Below are 25,676 nucleotides of genomic sequence, written 5' to 3'. Positions count from 1 at the left end.
ACCGATACCTTTTCGAAGCACTGTAATAGTCAATATCAGAAGCAACGACATTATAATTTTGTGATCCTAGGGAGACAACTATCCTTGAGATAGATACGTCACAGAAGGGTCTGGCTGCATGCATACTATAAAAAGGCAAATCGATTGCATTTGCTTCTAAAGCTCCATGTATAACGCAATCCAGCTACTCTAACATCAAGCAGGAGACATTAGCTCTAGTGTTTGGAATTGTGGGTTTTCATACTATGTATTTGGCAAAAAATTTGTGGTAGGCACTGACCACAAGCCACTGGGGAGGATTTGGTGAAAACCATTGACCAGTGTACCGCCAAGGTTGCAATGTTTCTTGATAAAGATTCAAAGTTACAACTGTGACATTAGGCACAAACCAGGTAACTTATACATATACTTAGCAGATTGCCTAACCAAGCAAAAACAGATGTATCCTTGGATCTACAAGTTGACTTCATTGACATTGAACTTGAAGATTTTCTCCAAATTAAGCTGGTACATTTTGTGCAGCGCAAATGCCAGCAGCTACAAGAAGAAACGATGAAAGACTTTCACACTACAGAAACTGTAGAAAACCCGAATACGTGAGATAATTTTGGCCTTATCAGGATGACCTAGTCGTCTCCTGGGGAATCATTTTTAGAGGCAGGCAGGTCATCATACTGGAATCTTTGCAACCTGATATTCTTCAACAACTTTATCACTCACACATGGGCATAGATTGGATGAAAAGACTCGCAAGAGAGAGAGTCTATTGGCCGGGTACGAACAATGACATTGAAGTCATTGTCAAGAGGTGCAAGACACTATTTTCAGTTTATTTGGTGTGCCTAGAGAGATCATTACGGATAACAGTCCACAATTTAATGATAAGCCCTTTCAGGATATGTGTGAGCAGTAGAATAGTGATCACACTACAGCTTCTCCTCATTATCCTATATCTAACGGTCCAGCTGAATGAATGATTTACACGGTGAAATCCCTAATTCTCAAATGTAGAGAGACCAAGCAAGATCTACACATTGCAATCATGCATCTGAGAGCGATACCTTTAAGTGCAACTATTCCATCACCGGTAGAGCTCACTGCATATCAATCTACTTACTCTTACCCATTCTACCCTGTCAGAAACTAGAAAGCAACTTGTAAACCTGCAGGGGAAGATGATCAATGTACATGATAAAAATGCGGGTACAAAATTGCCAAGTTCATAGTTAGGACAACAAGTTTGCATCCAGGATCACACAGAAGGTACGTGGCAACCAGCTGAGGTGACATTGGTTCGTAGCTGCTAGATAGGTGTCAGTTCTCACCCCGCTCCTTGAATTTCCGATTCAAAAAATGCAAATGCACGCTATCTCTCTTACATATCAAAACTAGTACACATCGAAGCATCCAGACTAGCTGGCTTTAATCCAGTTAAGACACACCCCACAGACTAAACCTCTATTTTGAAAGAAAAATATTTTCCAATAATATTATATACATTAATAGCTTCATGACAGTGGATAAGAGCAGGGACTGCAGGGGGGATGAACAGACTGACCAAGTCACTATGGTATAGGGGGCCATTCAACTGTGGGGAGTTAAAAGGATACTGAAACGCAGGAAAAGACTATTTATCCCAAAGGACAACTACCAAAAGTTGGCACTAAAGTACCATGTTTGCCAGAAGGGGCCAGTGAATACAGGAATGCCACCATTGTAGAGAGCAGGAAAAGCCCCCGGCAAATACAACATTGACTAAATGTACAAGATGAGGGACCGAAGATTGGCAAAATGAGGTAAAGATGTGGAAGGCCAGAAAACGCAGTGTGAGTTTTGAAAGTGGACCTGGAAGTGTCAGAGTGAATTCCCTCACTGCAGGGAAAGTGAGTTTCAAGATTTTCTTAGCTCTTTTAGCAACATATTCCTGAGAATGTAAATAGATTGATATAAAAGCTACATTTTTGCAGGGTGAGAAATCTCAAAGGGAAATATTTTTGAAATCAGCTAAAGAAGCTGGTGATATAGAAAGGAAACTGTGGAAATTGAACAAGTGTTTTTATGGGTTGAATGATGCATTAAGGGTGTGGTATTTCTCAGTTATATCTGTCCTGCCAAAAATGAGCTGTATTCAGCTAAAAGCAGACACAGCAATGTTCTACTGATATCACAGGGAGAAACTAGCGGTAATCTTTATGACGCATGTTGATGATTTTCTGTGGGAATGTTCTGCAGAATTTGATCAATGGTAAAATAAAGAAGTTTAAGATTGGAAGTCAGGCTTTGGGGGCCTTTAAATATATAGGGTTAAACATCAAGCAGAGGAAGTCAGGAGCGAGCTTGAATCAATGGCCTTATTTAGAAAATGTCAAATGCATCCCAATAAATCGGGCCAGGTCCTCTCAAAAAGAGGATCTTACATCCAAGGAAGAATGATAAATGTTGTCCATTGGCCTGGGAAGCAAAAGAAATAAAAAGGGTAGTTAAAAGCACCTTAGCTACTGAAACACTGGCCAGAATTTTTTGGTCGGCGAGTTGGGGGCGGGGCCCGCTCGCCGAAGCGAAAATGACACGGGATGACGTCAAGGGTTCCCCCTGATGTCATCCAGTCCCATTTAAATATTCAGGAAGGTGGGTGGACAGCGAAATCAGCTGTCCGCCCACCGACCTGTCAATGGCCAATTGAGGCCATTGACAGGATAATTAAGCCAATTAAAGGCCCTGCCCATCCAACCTTAAGGCTGGCGGGCAGGCCAGGAGCCCCAGCGGGCTTCTAAAAAAACATGAAACCTCATCCACTGGCGGGATCAAGTTTCATGTCTGTTTTAAAAAACTTTAATAAACTTTATATGATATTTATTAACATGTCCCATCTCGTGTGACATTGTCACATGAGGGGGACATGTTAATTTTTTTATTTTTCTATTTTTTAAGTTTATAAAACTTTCAGCGCTCTCCCTGACACAGCACTTAGTCTCAGGGAGCAGTGCGCATTTTGACAGTTGGGGAATCCCTCCCCCCCCCACACAGGAAGCGCATAGCACTTCCCGTCGGGTGGCCCGCTGGGCGGGCCAACTCAAAATGGCGGTGGGGCCCGTTTCAGCGGTGGCGATCGGCTGCCTGCCTGCCGCCGAGCCGGTGGGGCCTGCCCACCCATCAAGGACAAAATTCTGCCCACTGGCACTGGTAGAAGCAATGGATATAAGTGTGTACTTATCTAATGTTCTGAAGGAAATCCTATACAAAAGATAATCTGAGAAAAGTTTGCCCATAGAATGCCACGTGGATAACCATTCTCTTTGGAAGAATGTTCATTCGACAAAGGGTGTAATTGAAAAAAGATTCAGGATTGACCATGCTAGCATAAAGTAAATGTTGGAAAGAACAGAGATTTCCAATATAAAATGGGTAGATGCAAGTCACCAATTGCCTTTTACAAAGAGAAGTGCTTGCTCCAATAAATTGTTAGATGTACTGGAAGAGGGATGCTTTGTTTTATAATGAGAATATGGAAAATCAATGTTTTCTTTCATTGCTTTGTAATTATTTATACATGTTAAAAATGCTTTGTTTAAAGAAAGGGGAATATGGGATCTGTTAATGATTGGTTGTCCTATAATGTGAGACATAGAACATGAAAATAAATATACTTGTTTTTCTGCTTTTTTTTGAAAAATTGTTCTTGTGTTTTCAAAAGTTTTAATTCAAAGAAAAGAGGGGAATCAGTTCATTTCAATTACATTGTTAAGGTTTGTTAATTACAAGATTAAGAGAAACAGGTGTTGGGTATTAATCGTCTTTGAGCATAGATAAATGGGGGATTATGGTGTCCGCCACTACGCTGGAGGCCTTCCACAACCGGTGGGCACCGCAGGGGCTGGGTGCATCATCGCCTCCGGAAATTATGTTTTGATTTGATTTTGTTTCCTTTGATGTTTTGATTTTTGTTACAGTGCCCCACTGTCATCCCCTCTCATTGATTGATTTTTATTTAATTGTTTGACATTTTACTGAAAAGAGTATAAATAGGAATCGCGGTGTCCACTGGTGCGCTAGAGGCCTTCTGTGATCAGTGGGCACCATGGGGGCTGGGGTGCATCATCACCTCCGGAAATGATATTTTGGTTTAGTTAGTTAAGTTTCCTTTGACGTTTTGATTTTTGTTTAGGTGCCCTACCAGGGGCTGTCATCCCCTCTCATTTATTGTTTTTTGTTTAATTTATTGATTTTTGTTTTACTAAAAGAAAATAAATAGGGGATAGCTGAGATACAGAAAGGGGAAGGAGAACTGTGAGACTGAACAAGTCAATAAACTCTCTCAACAAAGTAAAGCTCTGTGTTTTGGTTTCACCTTCACCGACAAGCTTGGATCCTAGTAACACCAGGGACCAGACTATTTTGGACTTGCTAGTATGTAATGAGACAGGATTAATTAATGACCTCATAGTAAAGGATCCTCCAGACAAGAGTCATCATACCACGATTGAATTTCACATTCAGTTTGAAAGTGAAAAGTTTAGGTCCTTAACTAATGTCTCAAACTTAAACAAAGGCAATTACAAGGAGAGTTGGCTAAAGCAGTCTGCATAAACAGCTTTAAAGATCAGATGGTAGGGAAGCAATGACAGACATTTAAGGAGATATTATGTAATTCTTTAACAAAGATATATTCCATTGAGGAAGAAAGGCTCTACCAGAAGGATGTACAATCCATGGCTAATTAAGGATGGTATCAAATTGAAAGAAAACTTGTACAATGCTATGAAGATTAGTGGTAGGCCAGAAGATTGGGGAAGTTTTAAAAACCAGCAAAAGATGACTAAAAAAAATAGAGGGAGAGACTTTGAACAAGTATTTTGTATCTATTTCACAGTAGAAGATGCAAAAAGCATCCCAAGACTTGTAGAAAATCAAGAGGCAAAAGGGAGGAACTTAAAATAATCACTATCAGGAGAGAAAGAGTAATGGGAAAACTAATGAAACTTAAGGCTGATAAGTCCCCTGGACCTGATGGCCTGCATTCCAGGGTCTTAACAGAAGTGGCTGCAGAGATATTCGATGCATTGCTTGTAACCTTTCAAAATTCCCTAGATTCAGGAAAGGTCCCAGCCAATTGGAAAACTGCAAAGTAACATCTCTGTTAAGAAAGGATGGAGACAGAAAGCAGGAAATTATAGGCCAGTTAGACTAGCATATATCATTGGGAAAATGCTAGAATCCATCTTTAAAGAGATGGTGGCGGGACAGTTAGAAAATCATAATACAATAAGGCAGAGGCAACATGGTTCTGTGAAAGGGAAATTGTGTTTGACAAATTTATTCGAGTTCTTTGAGGATGTAAGAAGCAGGGTGGATGGTGGAGAACCATTAAAGGTTACTGCACAAGATAAGAGCTTTTGATGTTGGAGGTGATATATTAGCATTGATGGAGGACCAGCTAACTAACAGGAAACAAGAGGTATAAATGCGTCATTTTCAGTTTGGCAAACTGTAACTTGTGGATTACCCAAAGGGATAAATGCTGGGGGCTCAACTATTTATGATCTACATTAATGACATGGATGAAGGGACAGACTGTATTGTAGCCACATTTGTTGACAATACGAAGATAGATAGGAAAGCAAGCTGTGAAGACTGCAAAGGGATATAGATAGGTTACTTGAGTGGGCAAAAATGACTTTAATCTTCATGTAGATTGGAAAAATCAAATTGGCAGAGGTAGCCACGAGCAAGAATTCATAAAAGGCAGAATTCTCCCTTTGGTGAGTGGGGGCGGGGCCTGCTCGCTGACACGTAAAATGACGCGTGGTGACGTCAGGCGGATGTCCCGATGTCACCGAGCGTCATTTAGATTTTCAGGTCGGTGGGCACGCAGCTGAGTCGGCTGCTCACCTGCCGAACTGTCAAAGGCTTATTAGGGCCCATTGAAAAGTAATTAAAACAGTGAAAGGAGCTGCCCATCCAACCTTAAGGTTGGCAGGCAGGCGAAGAGCCCAGGCGGTCTTCAGAAGTAACATGAAACCTCATCCACGGGTGGGATGAGGTTTCATGAGGGATTTAAAATTTGTGTTACATTTTCAATAAAAGTAATTGACATGTCCCAGCTCATGTGACAGTGTCATATGAGGGGACATGTCAATAAAATTTTTCTCATTGTTTATTATCTTTTTAAAAGTAACACTGATCTCCCTGAGGCAGCACTTTGCCTCAGGGAGATCTGTGCACTCTTTTGCACGCATGCGTAAAATGGTGGTGCGCCCCTGACTGAGGGCGCTGATCGGGAACCCGCCCACTCCTGCAGCAACCCACTAACAGCGGCTGGGGGCAGGGGGAATGCTGCCCAAAGCATATTCGGGACAGTTTCTTAGAACAATATGTTGTGGATCCAACCAGTGATCAGGCTATTTTGGATCTGGTATATTTTGGATCTGATAATATGTAATGAGGCAGGTTTAATTAATGATCTCAGAGTAAAACAGTGACCATAACATGGTAGAATTTAGCATTCAGCTTGAGAGTGAGAAACTTGGGTCAGAAACAACTGTGCCAAACTTAAATAAGGGTAATTATAAAGGAATGAGGGCAGAGTTGGCTGGACTGGACTGGGATAGGATTTTGGCAGAAAAAATAGTTGACGAACAATGGCAGACATTTAAGAAAATAGTACATGACTTACAACAAAGATATATCCCAGTGAAGAGGAAGATTTCAAGGAAGGGGATAAACCAACCATGGTTAACCAAGGTATTTAAGGATAGTATCAAATTAAAATAAAAGACATACAATGTGGCAAAGATTAACGATAAGCCAGAGGATTGGGAATGTTCTAAAAACCAACAAAAGAGGGAGAGAATAAACTTTGAGGGTAAACTAGCAAGTAATGTAAAAATGGACAGTAAGAGCTTCTTTAAATATATAAAAAAAAGAGAGGCCAAAGTGAACATAGGCCCCTTAGAGAATGAGGCTGGGGAAATAATAATGGGGAACCAGGAAATGACAGAGGAGTTGAATAAATACTTTGCTTCAGACTTCACGGTAGAAGACACTAATAGCATTCCAATGCTAAATAATTAAGGGGCAAACGAGGGAGAGGAAATAAATACAATAACTATCACGAGAGATAAAGTACTAGGGAAACAAATAGGGCTAAAGGCCGATAAGTCCCCTGGTCCTATTGGATTGCATCCTAGGATATTAAAGGAAGTAGCTACAGAGATAGCGGATGCACTGGTAGTGATCTTCCAAGAATCCTTAGATTCTGGAAAAGTCCCGGAGGATTGGAAAACTGCCGATGTAACACCCTTATTCAAAAAGGGAGGGAGACAAAAAACAGGTAACTATAGGCCAGTTAGCTTAACATCTGTCATTGGGAAAATGTTATAGAATCTATTATAAGGGATGTAATAGCAGAGCATTTAGAATTACATAATCTAATCAAGCAAAGTCAGCATCACTTCATGAAGGGGAAACCATGCCTGACAAATTTATTAGAATTCTTTGAGGAGGTAACTAGCAGGATAGATAAAGGGGAACCTATATATTTGGGCTTCCAAAAGGTGTTCGATAAGGTACCACACATAAGGCTACTTAATAAGATAAGAGCCCATGGTGTTGGGGGTAGCATATTAGCATGGATAGAGGATTGGCTAACTAATAGAAGGTAGAGAGTTGGGATAAGGGGGGCATTTTCAGGATGGCAACCTGTAACTAGTGGAATGCCACAGGGATCAGTGCTGGGGCCTCAATTATTTACAATATATATCAATGACTTAGATGAGGGAAGTGAATGTACTATCACCAAATTTGTAGATGATACAAAAATAGGTGGTAAGATAGGATGACACAAAGAGTCTACAGAGGGATATAGACAGGATAATTGAGTGGGGAAAAATTGACCATATAATGTGGGAAATGTGAGGTTATGCTCTTTGGCAGGAAGAATAGAGGAACTGAATATTATTTAAATGGAGAAAGACTGCAGAAGGCTCAGCACAGAGGGATTTGGGAGTCCTTGTGCATGAATCCCAAAAAGCTAACATACAAGGTCAGCAGGTAATAGGAAAGGTAAATGGAACGTTGGCCTTTTTTTAAAAAGGGAATGGAGTATAAAAATACGGAAGTCTTGCTAAAACTATACAAGGCACTAGTTAGATCACACATAGAATACTGTGAACAATTTTGGTCCCCTTATCTAAGGAAAGATATACTGGCATTTGGAGGCAGTCCAGAGAACGTTCACTAGGTTGATTCCGGATATGGAGGGATTTTCTTATGAGGAGAGGTTGAGTAGGTTGGGCCTGTACTCATTGGAGTTTAGAAGAATGAGAGGCGACCTTATTGAAACAATGAAAGATTCTTAGGGGGCTTGACAGGTTAGATGCTGAGAGGTTGTTTCCCCTTCTGGGCAAGTCTAGGAACAGAGGGCATAATCTCAGAGTAAGGGGCCGCCCATTTAAAATGAAGATGAGGGGAATTTCTTCCCTCAGAAGGTAGTTAATCTGTGGAATTCTTTACTACAGAGGACTGTAGAAGCTGGGTCATGAAGTATATTCAAGGCGGAGATAGATTTTTAATCGGTAAGGGAATCAAGGGTTATGGGGGAAAAGGCAGGAAAAGTTGAGTTGAGGATTATCAGATCAGCCATGATCTCATTGAATGGCAGAGCAGACTTGATGGGCCAAATGGCCTACTTCTGCTCCTACGTCTTATGGTCTAATGTGGAAAAATGTGAGGTTGTACACTTTGGCTGGAAGAATAGAAAAGCAGAATATTATTTAAATGGGGAGACCACAGAATGCTGCCACACAGAGGGGCCAGGGTGTCTTTGTACATTGTTTTTAATTCTTTCGTAGGATGTGGACATTACTGGCTCGGCCAGCATTTGTTGCCCATCCCTAATTGCCATTGAGAAGGTGGCAGTGAGCTACCTTCTTGAACTGCTGTAGTCCATGTGGTGTAATTACACCCATAGAACTTTTAGGAAGGGAATTCCAGGATTTTTACCCAGCAACTGTGAAGGAGCAACAATATAGTCCAAGTCAGGATAGTGTGTGGCTTGGAGGCAGTAGTGTTCCCATGCATCTGCTGCCCTCATGCTTCTAGGTGGCAAAGGGCTAGGTTTGGGAGGTGGGGTCTTGGTAGAAGCATGAATCACAAACGGTCAGTATACAGTAAGTAATTAGGAAAGCAAAATAAATTTGGCCTTTATCGCAAGGGGAATGGAATATAAACGTAGAGAAGTCTTGCTACAACTGTACAGGACATTGGTGAGACCACATCTAGAGCACTGTGTACATTTTTGGTCACCTTACTTAAGGAGGGGCATCCTTGCATTGGAAGCAATTCAGAGAAGTGAAGACTCCTGGAATGAGGGTTTTTTCTTATGAGGAAATGTTGGACTGGTTGGGCCTATACTTATTGAAGTTTAGAAGAATGAGAGGTGATCTTGTTGAAACATATATGATTCTGAGGGAGCTAGGAGGATGTTCCCCCTTGTGGAGAAATCTAGAACTAGGGGCCACAGTTTCAAAATAAGTGTTCTCCCATTTAAGACTGAGTTGAGGACGAATTTCCTCTGTGAGGACCTTAACTGTTTGGAATTTTCTGCCCTAGTGAGCAGTGGAGACTGGGTCATTGTGTATATTCAAGGCTAAATTGGACAGATTTTTGATTGACAAGGGGGTTAAGGTTTATTTATTTATAATATTCATAGTTAATTTTATTTGTTTTTCAAGTAACTAACAACAGGCAGGAAAGTGGAATTAAGGGCACAATCAGATCAGCCATGATCTTATTGAATGGCAGATCAGACTCAAGGGACCAAATGGCCTACACCTGCTCCTATTATGTTCTTACAATGTCACTTCAATTTTACCTGTGTTTTTGAAAAATTCCGTGAATTCAGAGCCCTCTTGTGAGTTTGTGAGAGAGGCTTAATTTTACTGAGAAATTGCATCTGTTGCAGTAATTTCACAAGAACTGGTATGTTTGCTTCCATATTATGCACCACTATTAATGAAGAGAGAGCAGCAGATTAACAAAGAGAACATGTACAAGAGAGTGCAGGGGAAGTTTGTGAGAGAGAAAGCAAGCCGTGTGAGCCAAGAGTATATGAGAGAGAACATGAGCGAGGGGAGGTGTGAGTAGATCCACCATCAGACAATTTCTTCTGTGTACCCTCTAGGCGTACCAGTGCCACAGTTTGCTGCTCTGAGAGATTAATGAGATATGGGGATCAGGCAATAAAATGAAGTTGAGGTGAAGGATCAGCCATGATTTTGTTGAATGAAAGCGAAGGCTCCAGTGGTCTAGTCCTGCTTCTGTTTGTTATGTTCTTATGTTCAGCTCACATATAATAGGTGTCTAGGATTGCTAGATGTTGTATACATTTGTCAGTTTTAAGGCAGTTTCTGCAATAATTTTTCATTTTTTTTTTCATTTTGCTTCTTGCTGTGATTTGAGTCATTGTGCCAATTGAATATTGTTTTGCCAACAGCACCATAGCTGGCACCAATTGTTATTCCAATTGCAACCCCTCTGACATGTTTGGAAGAGGAGCACCAGAGAGGCATTCCAGGCATGTCAGGCTTTATGAGAGGTATCCTGTGGTTATGTGCACGATTAATACCCACTTTGCCATTGCCTTAATTTTTAACTGTTTATCCTCTGCTTAAATAGATTATGGCCTTGCTTATTCCCATCATTGTAACCTTCTCCAGCCCTACACCTCCCTCTGAAGCTCTCTTTTCCTCTAATTCTAATCTTTTGTGCATTCCCCTCCCTTCACTATACCAATGGCGGCCATGCTTTAGCCATTTGGGCTCTTAAGTTTACATTTCTAAATCCCTCCATCTACCCCTCTTCATTTAAGGCTCTTCTTAAAACACGCCTCTTTGACCAATGCTTCACTTCCTTCATTTCTATTTCTCTGATACTGGGTTTATCCTGAAACCCAGTTGGTAATTACCAATGCCGTTTATACTATGGGCTGCATTCATGAATCAAAAGACAAAAAAAAACTCTCTTAGCCCTTTTGCCTCATTCTTTCCTGTTTCATTCTCAAGCTGGTGTAATATCATTGTTTTGTGGAATTATGACATACTCTCTTTGCTGTTTGTGCTTCTTTGCACTTTCATTGATGCTTATTTCTTCAGCTTTGTATGCGCATAGATTCAAATAGTGTTTTTGTGATAATATTACTGTGTTCTGGTGTCATGCATTGAATTACTGATCTAGAAATTGCTGCAGTGGGCTGTTTCAGAAAGATTAATGATTGAGAAGAGGGAGAAATACTACTGAGAGTGCAAATATACTAATATAAAGAACCCTTTTTTAAAAGAAGATAACCAACATTGCCAACATTTTTGTTAACACTGGCATTAAAGTGACGAGGCATTCTAAAAGGTTATATTAGGATGTTGAATTGTTGGCAAAGAGCATGAATTTCGATTCAATATGAATCATAATTACATATATACCTTTGTGTATTTGTAATGTGATGTCACAACACAGTGCAACAAGAAGATAATTATGACAAGGGAAAAGACCCATAAACTAATTTTAGTAGTTTCTGAGAGCATAGTGCCATAGAGTCAATAGAGCCATTACAGCACAGAAGGAGGCTACTTGGCCCATCGCGTCTATGCCAGCTTTCTATAGAACAATCCAGTTTGTTCCATTCCCCCACTCTATCTCCGTAGCCCTGTAAGTTTGTATCCTTCAAGTGACCACACAACTCTTTTTTGAAATAATTAACTGTCTCAGTTTCCACCAGCCTGTATAGGCAGTGAGTTCCAGATTATTACCACTCAATGCATAAAAATGCTTTTCCTCACATCCCCCACTGTGGGCACAATTTTTAGGTCTTGATGGGAGTGAGAACAGAGGTGGCTGATAAAAATAGCAACACAGGCCGGCGTGCTGGATTCCTGTTGCTGTTCCTGCCCTGGGGAGAGGGGCAGACCTCTAATTTAAGCCCTGGAACAACACAGCTTATCGAAGGAAGAGGAAGGGCAGGATGTGGGGAGAGGCAGGATGTGGATAAAAGGAGGAGGAGGGGAAGATGCAAAACACAGAGATACCCTGGCTGGACAGAATGGTGTCCAGGCTTGGTGCAGAACTCAAGGGTTTCATCAGGATGCCGTCAACACCAAGGTTCATTAGATCCAGACCCATTTAGCTGAGCCCATCTTACCCAGGGGAATGGCATAGTCTGGAACTCTTTTGAGCTCTCTGTAACAGCTCTTCCATTGAAGATGCAACATTGAATGGATCCGCTCTTACTACCAATGAATGATGGTGACCTGTTGTTATTATATGGCAGATGGTATTTGACATGGCCACACCTCATACAGCCTTCCATCCTTCTTTAAATATATTTCTCCCTCTTTGATTTGTAAATCCCATTGTCCCCACATGTCTTTCGAATTTACTTTTCCCATAATATAAAAATCTTTTAAGTTGCCATTGGATCAGCACTTTTGGGAAAAATAAACGTAATAATCCACATTATTTATCTTGTCAGTTATAAGAACCTTATCATGTCCCGTTGAAAACCCAACAACTTTTCTCCTTATCTAAAAACATAAATTCCCCTTTACTTAGTTTGTCCATTAGCATTGCAAATGCCTTTTTGTACCTAACTCTTTTGATGATTTCAACCTTGCAGCTTATTCGTCTCTAATTTTAGTAAATCAGCCACACACAGAACCACACCCACACACACATAAGCCTACTTTACAGTATCCCACAATAATATATTAAAAAAATGATAGTTTCATGACACTATCCAGAGGTTTGACAGCCCTCCTCCCAAGTTCTTTGCTCCTTTACTGCCTCTCCTCTCTTTTCCAATCTCACTATTAAAAAATGGAAGCTCAGGAGTCTGGCATCATATTTTCATTGTACAATTTTGTTCTCCTTACTTAAAAAAGGAAATAATTACATTAGAAGCAGTTCACAGATGATTGGCTCAACTGATTCCTGGGATGAAGAGGTTATCTTATCAGGAAAGGTTGGATAGGTCGGGCCTGTATTTATTGGAATTTGGAAGAATGAGGTGATCTTATTGAAACATACAAGATATCGAGGGGACTTGACAGGATGAATGCTGAGAAGATGGTTCCCCTTGAGGGAGAGTGGGAGAGACTAGAACTAGAGGACACCGTTTAAAAACAGGGAGTATCCCAATAGGGAGAAGGGGGAATTTTTTTATTTCAGAGACTCGTTAGTCTGTGGAATTCTCTTTCCCAGAGAACAGTGGAGGCAGGGTCATTGAATATTATTAAGACTGAGTTAGACAGAGTCTTGATTAACAAGGGAGTCAAGGGGTATAGGTGGTAGACAGGAAAGTAGAGTTGAGGCCACAATCAGATCAGTCATGATCTTACCAAATGGCAGAGCAGGCTTCAGGGGCCGAATGGCCTAACCCTGCTCTTAAGTTGTATGTTTGTATGTTACGCTCACAGTCTTCCAAGGGACATTCTCACAGCTGCTTCTGCCTTTTTCACATTCTTCTGCACAGATGCACATCACCCGTTGCCACCCATCTAAGGATATGTAAGGTCCCACCAGTGTGCTGATAGACGGTGTACTTGTAAGATGTGACGATGCTGCCCACCGTATCAGTTTCTTCTGATGGTCCCGGGACTGTGACAGGACTCAGGCTTTCCCCCTCCACTTCAGAACCTGTGGGAGACAGGAGAAGAAATCGGGAACTAGCTGCTGAGAACAGAAGCGTCTGTGGTGCTGAGCCTTCCCAATGCAGTGTGCCTTTGACACACTGTCACAGAGGGCACTCCACCCCCTTATTTTCAGATTGCAATATCTTTTCACGCTTTTCACCAAGTATGCCCATCTCTCCTTCCCTGACTTGCTCTTGCGGGGTGACCCTTGTGATTTCCATGGCTCCCTCTTCCAATACAATGTTGATGTGGGGATAGGGAATTCTTCCTCCTGTCAGTCCCTCTTTCTGGCATTAATAGGCCACTTGAAGACCTCAATTGACACAAGGGTGGGCAGCCTGATGCCTCCCCTGCCATTCATAAAATTGTGGCGGAGGCAGGGGTGGGCTGGTAGGTGCAGAAAAGGACCTATGGCATTTTACGGACCACCCCCACCCTCCCCTGCAAATCTGCCTGTTTGGAGCTTCCCTTGACATTTAGACAGATAATTGGCTGGTTTATTGAAAAATCATGGTGGCAGGCTATGATGACAATACAAATAAAACAAGTGATCAGAATTCATAACATAGTTATGGAAATTAATTAAAATAAAATAAAAGCATAAACTTATTGCACAATAATTATCATTTCAGTATATAAATAATTGCAGTAAGTTGCAAAATAGAGATCTCCTTAATTTTTAGAATAGAAATGAGAAGGTCTATTGCTTTCTGCATTTTGTATTAAAGTCCATAGATTGTGATTTGTCAGGTTGAGTTAATTAAGTTCTCAATCATTTACATACAATTTATTAGTTTTATAAAGTAGGGATTGGGCTGTCTCGTACTCTGTTCATTCAATATCTTATTTGCAGAATGATGTCTTTTCCCCTTAGTTCTATCGCACATTTACTTTAGTTTGGTTGTGGCAAGAAATAGTGGCAATGGGTGGCAGGACTCAAGCGTTTTCTAGCAAAGTCCAGACAGAGATTTTTCTGTCTTTCAGCAAATGAAAGTTGTTTGATTGTTTCAGAGCAGCTTTAGTATGTGTTACCTAGGATCAGTTTCAGTGCTCCTTTCGTGTTGGTTCACATCACCTTTGGTAAGTTCAGCATTCCAAACAGGTGCTGCATAATGAACAATGGACCTTGCAGAACTATTAAATGCAGTGAAATGCAGGTCAGTTTGAAATATATTGTGATGCTTGAGAAGATGTAGCATGTATTCAAGTTGTAATTTCACTGCACAATATTTATGAATGTCTGCAAAAATAACTATTAATGTATTTGGTTTATTTAAATGATATTTCAACCGTATGTTTGCTGCAGAGGCTAAATACATTGTTGTATCAAAGCCATTCCACCAAACACAAAATAACTCATTTTTTCTGCAAAACTTTAGAAATTTCCAGGCAAATTAGGTAAATCGAATGTAATGTTTTCAAAGCCATCAGTACTTTTCACCCAGGGGGTGGTTGGAGTCTGGAACAAACTTCCTGAAAGAGTGGAGGCAGACTCGGTAGAGGTATTCAAAAGGGAAATGGATTGATACCTGAAAATAGAGAATATGCAAGGTTATGGGGATAAGGCAGGGGAGTGGGACTAGTTGGAATACTCTTTCAGAGAGCCATTGCAGACTCAATGGGCTGAAAGGCCTCATTCTGCACTGCAAAAATACTGTGATACTGTGAAAAGATGAATGTCTTGAGGTTTGGCTTATTTCTCAAAAACACGCATCTGATTTTGTCAACGCCAACACAGCATAACAAAACTGGCACTATGGTCCAGAGCTTCCAGTCTCCGGATCCTTGGAGACTGGATGTAACCTCCAGCAATGATCCCCCCCGCCCCTCCACCCCCAACAATATGCGCAGGACCCCGTGGAAGACCCAATGCACTGACTCTGTGACAATTGTCCAGGAAGTTTGAATTTCCAATGGGCAATTCACCTGCTGCCAGCACCCTCTGAAATAGTCTCTGACTCTGAGTTAGAGTCAGAGACTTCAGTTGGTTCTAACTTACTTACCTGAATAGATATCCAGGAAATGTTTGACAGAAAAATTCTAGTCTAACTCCTGGGTAACTATACAACTGAACCCCCGACCTGACCTGACCTGACTAGCCCCCACCAACAAACTACCCCACCCCCCCCGCCCCCTGACCTCCCTTGACTTGACCTGACCTGACCCCAACATCCTACCCAGCTGCCACCTTACCCTCTTACCTCATCCTATCAACCCCCTTTCCCACTTACCTCACTCACCCTACCCCCTTACCTACTTATCTCACCCATCCTACCCACTTATGCACCTTCATATTCATCCATACACTCATACACAAACATACTGAGATGCTTTGGGACATTTAAACTCTTACTAGAATATGGCAGCTGGTGCGGTTTAAAAGGGATGTGGCTTCTGCACAGAGCCTTTCCGCTGCTCCCTCCAAGGTTTCCTGCACTGACTGAATTCTGCAGGATTCTCCATCAGAAGATTGGCTAGAAAAATCAGAGGAAAGTAAGTGGGTAGTTTTTTTGTCTGATCATGGTCAGAAACAGGGGTTCCAAACCTGATTGGATGATTTGGACTATGGTGTTGGATCCCAGCACTGTATTTTTTATGCTTGGAAATATTCTGATCCGCATTCCTTACAAACTTGATAGAGTGGGTTGAAGAGTTAACATTTCTTGCAAGTGCCAACTTACTTTGAATTATAAATAAGTACTAAAATTGTTTCTTTTTTTCTTTCCTTTTACAGTGCGATTGAGTACTGAGTGAATTGCAATGTTTGCGACTGAACATAATAAAATATTGTATTCTTGGAACATACTTTTGCAAGTAAGTAATTTTGTGGCATTAGTTCTTTTGAGCCTGGAGCCAGTTAAAAATGTGAGGACTGCATTAGTGTTTTGCAGAGATCAGCCAGTTTGTAATAATGATATTTAACTGTGCCACTTTTAGCTTAAAATCTTTCCCTTTATGCAGTGGAAACTACAGTAATCATAGAGTTCAATGGACATGCCTGTGGCCAAAGTGCAGTAATCTCTGGGTCAGAGAACTGAATTGATCGAATGAATTCTCATCTGTAACAAAAAATAGACATTTTTCCAATTTTCCTGATAAGCCAGATGAGGCTGTGTAGATAGTTTTTGTTTAAAATAATTGAAATAGCTGTTTTTTTCTTTAAATGACAATCATAGGAATATAATTTTTTAATTCATTTGTGAGGTGTAAGTTTCTTTGGCTAGGACAGGATTTATTGCCCATTCCTAATTGCCTTGAGAAGGTGGTGGTGAGCTGCCTTCTTGAACCGCTTCAGTCCATATGGCATAGGTACACCCACAGTGCTGTTAGGGAGGCAGTTCCAAGATTTTGACCCAGCGACAGTGAAGGAATGGCAATATACTTCAAAGTCATGATGGTGAGTGGCTTGGAGGGGAGCTTCTAGGTGGTGGTGTTCCCATGCATTTGCGGCCCTTGCCCTTCTAGATGGTAACAGTTGCGGGTTTGGAAGGTGCTGTCAAAGGAGGCTTGGTGAGTTCCTGCAGTGCATTTTGTAGATGGTACACATTGCTGCCCACTGTGCGTCGGTGGTGGAGGGTGTGAAGTTTTATGGATGGGGTGCCAATCAAGTGGGTTGCTTTGTCCTGGCTGATATCAAGCTTCTTGAGTGTTATTGAAGCTGTACTCACCCAGGCAAGTGGAGAGTATTCCATCACACTTCTGACTTGTGCCTTGTAGATGATTGTCAGGCTTTGGGGAGTCAGGAAGTGAGTTACTCGCTGCAGGATTCCTAGCCTTTGCCCTGCTCTTGTAGGCACAGTATTTATATGGCTAGTCCCGTTCAGTTTCTGGTCAATGGCAACCCCCAGGCTGTTGATAGTGGGGGATTCAGTGATGGTAATGCCATTGAATGTCAAGGGGCGATGGTTCGCTTCTCTCTTGTTGGACTTGGCAGTCGCCTGACACTTGTGTGGCACGGATGTTATTTGCCACCTGTCAGTCCAAGCCTGGATACTATCCAGGTCTTGCTGCATTTGGACATGCTTCAATATCTGAGGAGTCACAAATGGTGCTGAACATTGTGCAATCATCAGCGAAAATCCCCACTTCTGTCCTTATGATGGAAGGAAAGTCATTGATGAAGCAACCAAAGATGGTTGGGCCTAGGACATCCATCTTCAGCTGCTTCATCAGTGAAGTTCCTTCAAGGATAAGCCCTTCAACCCCTTGAGCTTGCTCCACTGTTCAACTAGTACTGACTGGTTCACACCTCAACTCTATTTTCTTGCCTTCAATAGCATTAGCTAACAAAAATCTACTATTCTCAGACTTGAAAATTTGACTTGACTCTGCATGGTATGCACTGCCTTTTGAGGGCCAGTTTCAGATTTTCACCAGCTGTTGTCTGGAAAAATACTTCCTGATTTCACTCTTGAATGCCCTAACTCTAATTTTAAGATTATGCTTTTTTGACTGGATTCCCTGTTCTCTGTATTTACCCTATCCATGCCCTTTATCATTGTAAACAGGTTGATTATATCACCTCAACAACCTAAACTCAAGGGAATGCTGGGCAAATTTGTGCAATCTTTCCCCATATTTCAACTCTTGAGGGCAGGCTATTTCCAGCCCTCCATTTATGCCATTCTGATTTGAATGCTACAATATTGGCTCAGGATGATTTACCTTATTATTTTCTCTCCTCTTCAATGAGGAACACTCCTAGCCATCAATCAGTTTTTTCCTACCTCAGTGCAGTTGAGATGGAGAATTACCCTACATTTCCCCATTCCTGAGCACTGGAAGTTGGTATCTAACATGTTACACCATTATAAGAACATGAGAAATAGAAACAGGGATAGGCCATTCAGCCTCTCAAGCCTGTTCTGCCATTCAAAATGATCATGGCTGATCTGATTGTGGACTCAATTTCACATTCCTGTCTGCCTCCTTGACCCATTTGCAGGTCAAAATATTGCCTTAACTCAGCCTTGAGTATATTGAATGGCACAGCCTCCAATGCTGTCTGAGGTAGGAAATTCTAAATATTACAACCCTCTGAGAGAAGAAATTCCTCCTCATTTCCATTTAAATAGGAACCCCCTTAATTTGAAATTATACCTCCCAGCTCTAGATTCCCTTACGAGAGGAAACATTCTCTCAGCATCTACCCTGTCAGGCCCCCTCAGAATCTTGTACGTTGCAATAAGATCACCACTCATTCTTCCAATCTCCAATGAGTATAGGCCCAACCCCCTCAACCTTTCTTCATATGACAACGCCTTCATCCCAGGAATCAACCTTCTCTGTACTGCCTCCAATGCAAGTATGCCCCTCCTTAAATAAGGAGAACAAAACTGTATACAGTACTCTAAGTATACGCTCACCAATGCCCTGTATAGATATAACATGACTTCCCTACTTTTATACTCCATCCCCCTTGCAAAAAGGCCAACTTTCCATTTGCCTTCCTAATTACTTGCTGTACATGCCTGCTAACTTTTTGTGATTCATGTTTAAGGACACCTGGATCCCTCTGTACTGCAGCGTTCTATAGTCTTTCTCCATTTGAATAATATTCTGCTTTTCTGTTCTTCCTACCAAAGTGGATAAGCTCACATTTTCCCACAATATGCTCCATTTTACCCACTCACTTAACCTATCTATGTCGCTTTGCTGACTCTTATGTCCTCTTCACAACTTGCTTTCTCATCTCTAATTGTACCATTAGCAAATTTGGCTAGAATGATTTCTGTCCCTTCATCCATGTAATTAACATAGCTTGTAAATAGCTGATGCCTCCACTAGTGGCACTCCACTAGTTATGGTTTGCCAACCTGAAATTGACACATTTTTTCCGATTTTCTGTTTCCTATTATTTAGTCAATCCTTTATCCGTGCTAATATATCACCCGCGACACCATGAGCTCTTATGTTGTGTGATAACCTTTCATGTGGCACTTTATCAAATGCCTCGTGGAAATAAAAATACACTGCATCGATTGGTTCCCTTTATCCACCCTGCTTGCTATATCCTCGAAGAACTCTAATAAATTTGTCAAATACAATTTCCCTTTCATAAAACTATACTCATTATGTTTGATTTTTATCATGATTTTCCAAATGCCTTTCATATTTTCACATAAATATGTCCAAGTGTCAAAAAAATTTCCATTGACTTAAGTTCAAGAATTAGATACTTCAAAAAAAATTAGAACTTTATGGTTGTCACCAGATTATGTATAAAAGCAGTAGTAGTAGAAACCTGAGATAAACCCAGAAAATAGTATAATTGTACTGTGGCATAGTTAGTAGCTAAAAAGAAAAAGAGACAGTAAAGTTTTAAGTCGGACCCTTATGAATGGTGCATTGTTGGAGATGTTACCCTTTGATTGAGATGTTAAACTGAGATGCATCTTCTTACCCTGTATTTGCTAAAAATAATGTGGCAGAATTTAAAGAAGACCTGGGAGTTGTCTTGGTTAACATCCATCAATCAAACATGACAATAAAACAGGGTAACTGATCATTAATGCCATTTCAGACTTTTGGAACATACTTTGTGCAAAATGTTTGTCATGTTTACCTAATAATACATAATAACAGTGACTGCATTTCAGAAGAAGACCTTGTGTTGCAGTGATAGCATCCCTACCTCTGGTGTCAGGAAGATATAATAATTTTCATAATGTTATTGGAATTTATTGTAAACTACAGTAATTGTGTGTGTGTGTGTGTGTTTTAATTGAATTACAGACAGCTGGCCTGGGTGTTTTGATGTATCAGATGGATACATCATCCCGCGTCATTTAGACTAGGTTTGAAAAGCTAAGTAGGTAAATATGGGGAAATTTTTAGAATGTGAGGTATAAAGGGAACATTTGCATTTTTAAATAAACCAGGCTAGCTTGAATTCAAAAGAGGGGGTGAAAAGTTTCACCTAGCCAAGAGAAGTCAAGAAACAAAGTGTTTATTTTTCCCAAAGATTACTGGTAACATTGGCACTATAATAGATTTTTATTACTAGAGAGGTAAAGTCTAGAGACATAGGGGAACATTTTCCCCCCGTTGGGGGGGAAGTGCGGGAGCGGGTGCCAGTCGCCGGCCTTCCGGTTGGTGGGGGGGGGGGGGTGCCATTTTAAGGCCTGCTCAGCGAGATGTCCGCCAGGAAGCGCTATGCGCTCTCTGTGTGTGCGCAAAGTGGTGCCTCAGGGAGATTAGCTCCGATTCAAAATTTGACAGAAAGGTAATTAAAAAAATTCCCCTGACATGTCCCCTCATGTGACACTGTCACCTGAGTTGGGACATGTCCTTAACTTTTGTTTAAACATTTGATAAACATTTAAAAGCCCTCATGAAACCTCAACCAGCCCGTGGATGAGGTTTCAAGCTTTTTCCGAGGTTCGCCTGGGTTCTTGGCCTGCCCGCCAACCCTAAGGTTGGATGGGCAGGTCCATCAATCTAGTTAATTAGTTTTTTAATGGCCTTAATAGGCCGTTGACAGTTCGGCGGGTGCGCACGGCTGCACACTCGCCGAACTAAAAGTCTAAATGATGCGGGGTGACGTCGGGACGCACTCCCAGCATATCCCCATGTCACTTGACGCGTCGGCGATCAGGCCCCGCCCCCTTTGCTGACTGGAAAAACCTGCCCATAGTGAAACAATGGGGAATTTGCGTTCAAAGGGCGAAATATGTATAAAGGAGAGAAGGCAGTGTGCAAGGGAAGGCATTCTGAGATCTAACAAGTGTGAAAAGCCTTCAGCCTCTGTGCCCAAACTGCTGCCTGCAAGAACTGAAGTTAAGAAAACTCACTTTGAATTCGACTGTTCAGGGTATCGTGTTACTCTGGCTGGGTCTTTTAAAATCTATGTGTTTTTACTGTTGCCTTAACAGAGGTGTGACTGGGAGTTAGATTAATTAGGGGAGCTAGGAGTTATCATAGTAGTAATATGTCAACTTATATATGTGCTTAACATTGTTTCTTTTATGAATAAATGTTTAATTTAGTTTTGTAAAAACCCTCTGAGCCTTGGTGGCCTTCTTTTTACTGAATTCAAAGCCTGCATCTCAAAATAAATACAGATTGCAAAGAATTATGACAGCTGCTTCAAGTTTCCCTCTGGGATTTGAGCAGCTTAGCATTTACCATCTGCCATGCCCTAACAAAATTGGGGGCTCGTTCAGGATATATTTGAAATTCCTTGATTGTTTTGGAGTTAGTGAATCTTAAGGTTACGAGTGTAAGAAGCACTTTGAATTCAGGAGTTGCTGTGAGGTATTTTTAAAGTGGTGAGACTGCAAAAATGGCTGTATCCATGGCTAAAACATTCTTGGAAGTAGAAGATATAAATCTGATTTGGTTACAAGAAGTATCTAAGGGTAAGCTAACAGAGTTGGCAGAAAAGTTGCAGTTGGGGTTACCTATAGGGGCAAAGAAAGCAGACATAGTTGAAGTGATAGCAGAGCATTTAAAGTTGGAAGTGATACCTGATACTAGTGAATCACAGCTGGAGGTAGAATGACTTCAGTTAGAAATGAAGAGGCTTGAATTTGAACAAGCAAAGGAGATGAGAAAACTTGAATTGGAGGCAAACGAAAAGGAAATGGAATTGGAAATGAAAAGCTGGAACTAGAGGCAGCAGAAAAAGAAAGGACATTTCAAAGGGAGAAAGATAGGAGAAAGGAAGGAAGCTGGAACTGGAATTCCAAGCAAGAGAGAAGGTAAAAGAAACAGAGGCAAGGGAAAGAGAGAAGGAACGAGAAAGGGAATACCAGCTTAAAAGGCTGAAAGTCAAGAAAGAGATATCAGATTCTGAGGAAAATTCTGATGATGAAAAAATCTTTAACCTAAAACCCAGTGGAGAGATGTTTAAATTTATGCAAGCTCTTACAAAGCTTGTACAACTTTGAAGTATTCTTTAATTCATTTGAGAAGATAGCTAAATAGATGAAATGGCCACAGGAAAACTGGATATTGGCGTTACAATGCAGGTTGGTGAGTAGAGCACATGAAGTTTATGCATCACTGTCAGAAGAAATGTCAGTGAACTATGATGTGGTAAAAAGGGCTATTTTGAGTGCATGTGAGTTGGCTGCTGAGGCATACAGGCAGAAATTTAGGAATATCAGAAAGCAGCTTGGGCAAACTTATATTGAGTTTGAAAGAGTAAACAAAGTAATTTTTACCAGCGGATACGGGCACTAAAGATAGAGATGACATATGCAGCTATGGAGAAGTAATTTTTTGGAAGAATTTAAAGATTCAATTCCTTTGGTATTGAGAACTCATGCGGAGGAACAGAGGGTTCAAACAGTAAGACAAACAGCAAAGATAACTGATGATTATGAGTTAGTTCATGGGGCTAAACTTTTCTTTCATTGCCCTTTTAAATCAGAGAAAATGGGAACATGAAAGAAAGGTGGGTAGTCAGGGAAGAGAAGGAGTAGGTGGAATGAAAAGGAAGGTGCTGAGGGTAGAAGTGACATTCGTAAATTAAGGTGTTTTCATTCTAATAAAGTTGGTCACACAAAGTCAGTGTGTTGGAAATTGCAGGGAAAATCTGTTGGGATTATTGGGGTAAAGAAGAGTTCAGGCATAGGAAAAAACAGTGGGTTGTGTACGGGTAAAACAGGAAGAATCAGTGATAGGTAAAGAAGTGGGAATGTGTTCATAATTTACCCAAGGGGATTCTGAGGAACAGGTTGCAAAAATGCTTAAAGATTTTGTGTGTGAAAGGAAAGTCTTTCCATGTGTATAGGGTGGAGTAGGCAAAGATGTTAAAATTTTAAGAGACGCAGGGGCTAGTCAATCCTTAATGTTGTGGGATAGTGACATTTGTTGTTCAGAGGGAGTATTGCAGGAACAGGTGGGGTTCATGGAGATGCTGAACTTATTCCATTGTGGAAGGTGAATTTAAAGAGTAAGTGGAAAACAGGTGAAGTGATTGTTGGAATAGTGGAAAAGCTGCCCTTTGCAGGGGTTCAATTTATTTTGGGTAATGATACAGCTGGGTCCCAGATGTGGGTGATGCCTATGGTAATTGAGCAGCCTGTAGAAGTGTTTTCAACAGAAGTGTTGTGGAGAGAGCATCCTGGATTGTTTCCAGATTGCGGGATAACAAGATCACAGGCTCACAGATTGAAACAAGAAGAATAGGAAGTTCAAAGGCAGGGAGAAGGTGCGGAAGTCCAATTAGCTGTCACTAATAACATTATAACATTGTTCAGGAGGAAAGAACAGAGAGCAATTTAGCTGAGGTGTTTAACTAGTGGAGTTACAGAAAAAGGATTCACAAATAAAACAGCTATATCAGACAGCTTACTCAGAAGCAGAGGCAAAATGTATTCCAGAATGTTATTACCTTAAGGATAATGTTTTAATGAGAAAATGGAGGCTGTATCATGTTTCAGCAAATGAGAGCTGGAGGAATGTGTATCAGATTGTAATACCATTTGGATATAGAAATGAGATTCTGAGAATTACTAGTAAAATTCCAATGGAGGGGACATTTAGGAATTATAAAAACACAGGTGAAAATACAAAAGCATTTTATTGGCCTGGATTGCATAGAGATGTAGTCAAATCCTGTAGAACATGTCACACATGCCAGGTGATAGGAAAACCACAAGCAGTGGTTAAGCCAGCACCTTTAATTCCAATTCCAACATTTGAAAAACATTTTACTAGGGTCATGATTGATTGTGTAGGACCCCTCCCTAAGACTAAAAGTGGAAATCAGTACTTACTGACACTAATGGATGTGTCAACAAGGTTTCCTGAGCAATATCTTTGAGAAATATTACAACAAAGAAAATTATGGAAGAGGTAACAAATTATTTTTACATGATATGGTTTAAGTAAGGAAATGCAATCAGATCAGGGTTCAAATTTCATGTCATAGCTGTTTAAGGAAGTAATGCACAGTTTTGGGATAAAACAACTTAAGTCAACAGCTTACCATCCTGAGTCACAAAGGGCTTTGGAAAGATGGCATTAAATGTTAAATACTATGATGAGGGCGTATAGTCAGGATTATCCACAGGATTGAGATGGGGAAATTCCATTCTTGTTATTTGATATTAGGGATGCTCCTAATGCATCGACTGGTTTTAGTCCTTTTGAACTAGTTTATGGTCATGAGGTAAGGGGACCACTAAAATTGATTCATGAGAAATTTGTGGGTCAAAATTAAGAAAGTACTCTTCTAGATTATGTATCAAACTTCAGAGAGAGGTTGGACAAAGCATGTGAGTTAGCTAGGGAATATTTAAAGATATCACAGCAAGTGATGAAAGTGAAGACAGACAGGAAAGCTACAGCTCGTAGCTTTGTTGCTGGGGAGAAAGTGCTAGTTCTGTTACTGGGTGACTCATTAAAGACAAGGTTTAGTGGGCCTTACAGGATTGCAAAGAAGCTGAGTGAAGTAAATTATTTAATAAATACTCCAGATAGAAGAAAGAAGCAGGGGGTGTGTCATGTAAATATGTTTAAAAAGTACTATGACAGGGAAGAGGACCAAAAGGAGGTATTAGTGGTGGTAGATAATGAGAAAGAGGTAGAGATGCAGGATCCTGAAATTGATTTTCTTCTAATCAAATTGGATAGTGAGGGGGTGCTTTAAAATTTAAATGTAATATTGAGTTACCTTCCAGACGAATGTCAATGTGATTTGGAGAAGCTATTGCAGTCACACAAAGCTATTTGTGGAAATAAGTTGGGGAGGACAAATTTAGCTATAAATTGTGTGTCTGTAGAAGTTTCATTTTTGATAAGGCAACATCTTTATAGATTAAATCCGGAAGAGTTATCACAAGTACAGAAAGAAATCAAATTCATGCTTCAAAATGATATCATTGAGTCTAGTTGCAGTAACTGGAGTTTACCTATTGTGTTGGTACTGAAACGGAATGGAACACAAAGACTGTGTGTGGACTATCGAAAGGTGAATGCAGTGACAGAAGTGGATTCATATCCTATACCATGGTTGGAAGGTTGCATTGAGAAAGTGAGACAATC

At 40.7% G+C, this 25,676-nt stretch overlaps 1 long non-coding RNA gene across 1 annotated transcript in view; it reads left to right on the top strand.

Annotated features, from left to right (window-relative positions):
* LOC144685146 (uncharacterized) overlaps positions 1-25,676 on the top strand; it is a 122,195-nt gene that overhangs the window by 49,109 nt on the left and 47,410 nt on the right. Inside the window, exon 2 of the long non-coding RNA XR_013577655.1 lies at positions 16,414-16,493. This is a non-coding gene — a long non-coding RNA (uncharacterized LOC144685146). The remainder of the gene's footprint in view (positions 1-16,413; positions 16,494-25,676) is intronic.

Source organism: Cetorhinus maximus, chromosome 1 (assembly GCF_964194155.1).
Source record: "Cetorhinus maximus chromosome 1, sCetMax3.hap1.1, whole genome shotgun sequence".
In the NCBI taxonomy this organism is placed as follows: Eukaryota; Metazoa; Chordata; class Chondrichthyes; order Lamniformes; family Cetorhinidae; genus Cetorhinus; species Cetorhinus maximus.
The sequence above is the reverse complement of the archived record's forward strand: the minus strand, read 5'-3'. Positions and strand labels throughout refer to the sequence as shown.